Genomic DNA, 2,806 nt, shown 5'->3' with positions numbered 1-2,806 from the left:
AACTTGGCCACAGTAACTTCTTGCAAGATACATCTATAAAGGCGAGGGAAACAAAAGCAGAAATGAACGATTAGGACTTCATCAAGATAAAAAGCTTCTGCACAGCAAAAGAAACAGTCAAGAAAACTAAAAGACAACCTACAGAATGGGAGAAGATGTTTGCAAATGACCTATCAGATAACGGGCTAGTATCCAAGATCTATAAAGAACTTATTAAACTCAACACCAAAGAAACAAACAATCCAATCATGAAATGGGCAAAAAAGAAGATGTGGCATATGTATACAGTGGAATATTACTCAGCCATTAGAAATGCAAATACCCACCATTTGCTTCAACATGGATGGAACTAGAGGGTATTATGCTGAGTGAAGTAAGTCAATCGCAGAAGGACAATCATCATATGGTTACACTCATACGGAGAATATAAAAAACAGTGAAAGGGAATATAGGGGAAAGGAGAGAAAATGAGTGGGAAATATCAGTGAGGGTGACAGAGCATGAGAGACACCTAACTCTGGGAAATGAACAGGTGGTAGTGGAAGGGGAGGTGGGTGGGGGGACACGGTGACTGGATGACGGGCACTGATAGGGGGACTTGACGGGATGAGCATTTGGTGTTATGCTGTATGTCGGCAAATTGAACTCCAATCAAAAAAATCCTAAAGATTTCACCATAAAATAAACCTACTAAAACTAATAAACAGTTGCATACACAGCAGTATACAAAAATGAATTGCATTTCTATACTCTAACAATTAATTATCAGAAAAAGAAATTAAGAAAGTCCCCTTTATAATAGCAACAAAAAGAATAAAATGCTTCGGAATAGTTTTAAACAAGGAGGTCAAAGATCTGTACACTAAAAACTATAAAATATTAATGCAAGAAATTTAAGTGGATGCACAAAAATTTGTCTATGGACTGGAAAAATTAATGTTGTGCAGATGCCCATCCTACCAAAAGCAATCCCTATCAAGGCAATCCTTATCGAAATTCCAATAGAAATAGAAAAAGCAATCCTATAATTTGTATGGAACCACAGAAGAACCCCAGTAGCCAAAAGGATGGTGAGAAAGAAAAACAAAGCAGGAGGTATTGTCCCTCCTGACTTCTAATTATGTTAGAAAACTATAATAATCAAGACAGTATAATATTGGCATAAAATCAGACATGTAGATTACTGGAACAGAGTAGAGAACCCGGAAATAAACCCATGTATATATGGTCACGTAATTTCCAACAAAAGTGCCACGAATATATAATAGTGAAAAGACAGTTTTTTCAATATACAGTGTTGAGAAAACTGTCCATCCACATGCAAAAGAACGAAATTGGACCACTATCTTATACTATACACAAAAATCAACTCAAAATAAATTAAAGACAAGCACATAAGACCTGAAGCCATAAAACCCCTAGAAGACTTAGGAGAAACATTTCTTGACATTGATGTTCGTAACATTTTTTTTTGTATTTGACACCAAAAGCGAACACAATAAAAACAAAAACGAACAAGTGGGACTATATCAAACCAAAAAGTTTCTGCACAGCAAAGGAAGTAGACCATCAATAAAATAAAAAATGCATGATGTGAAATGTGAGAAAATATTTGCAAATAATGTATCTAATAAGAGATTAATATCCAAAATATATAAGGAACTCATGGCTCAAGAGCAAAACAAAATAAAACCCCATGTAATCCAACCAAAACATGAGCAGAGGACCTGAAAAGACATTTCTCTGAAGAAAACACACAAATAGCCAACAGGCATGTGAAAAGATGCTCATCACTAATCATCAGGATAGGCACATCAAAACCCCAGTGAGTATTACCTTACATCTGTCAGCATCTGTGTTACCAAAACGACAAGAGCTAACCAGGTTAGCAAAGATGTGGAGAAAAGGGAACCCCTGTGCACTGTTGGTGGGAATGTAAATCATTACAGCCACTATGGAAAACAGTGTGAAGTTCTTCGAGAAATTAAAATGGACTTCTGTACTATTCAGGAGTCCGACTTCTGGGTATATATATATCCAAAGAAAATGAAATCACTCTCTAGGAGAGATTTCTGCATTCCTATGTTCACTGCATTTTTCACAACAGCCAAGTCATGGAAACAAGGTAAGTGTCTATTGATAGATGAATGGATCAAGATGATGTGATACACACACACACACAGACATACACACACAATGGAATATTATTCAACCACAAAATAACAAGGAAATCTTGTCATTTGTGATAGTGTAGATGAATCTGGAGGGTGTTATGCTAGTGAAATGAGCCAGACAAAGACACATACTACATGGTATCACCTATATGTGGAATCGTAAAAAAAAAAAAAAAAATAAAAATAAAAAAGGCTAACTCATAGAAACAGTCAAATGGTAGTTGCCAGGGGCTGGGACATAGAGGGCATAGGGAAAGGCTGGTAAAAGGGTTCAAACTTTCAGTCTTTTAAAAAAACCTCTTATTTTATTTAAAGATCTTATTTATTCATGAGAGACACAGAGAGAGGGAGAGAGAGAGAGGCAGAGACACAGGCAGAGGGAGAAGCAGGCTCCATGCAGGGAGCCTGACGTGGGACTCGATCCTGGGACTCCAGGATCACGCCCTGGGCTGAAGGCAGGCGCTAAACTGCTCAGCCACCCAGGGATCCCCAAACTTTCAGTCTTAAGATGAGGTAAGTCCTAAGGACCTGATGTATAGCATGGTGATTGTCACTGGTAATTCTGTAAATTCTGTAATGCGTCACTGATATTTGCTGAGAGATTAGATCTTAAGTGTTCTCATCCCGCCCCC

The sequence above is a fragment of the Vulpes lagopus genome, chromosome 11, assembly GCF_018345385.1.
Source record: "Vulpes lagopus strain Blue_001 chromosome 11, ASM1834538v1, whole genome shotgun sequence".
Taxonomy (NCBI): domain Eukaryota; kingdom Metazoa; phylum Chordata; class Mammalia; order Carnivora; family Canidae; genus Vulpes; species Vulpes lagopus.
Note: the sequence above shows the minus strand (reverse complement) of the source record.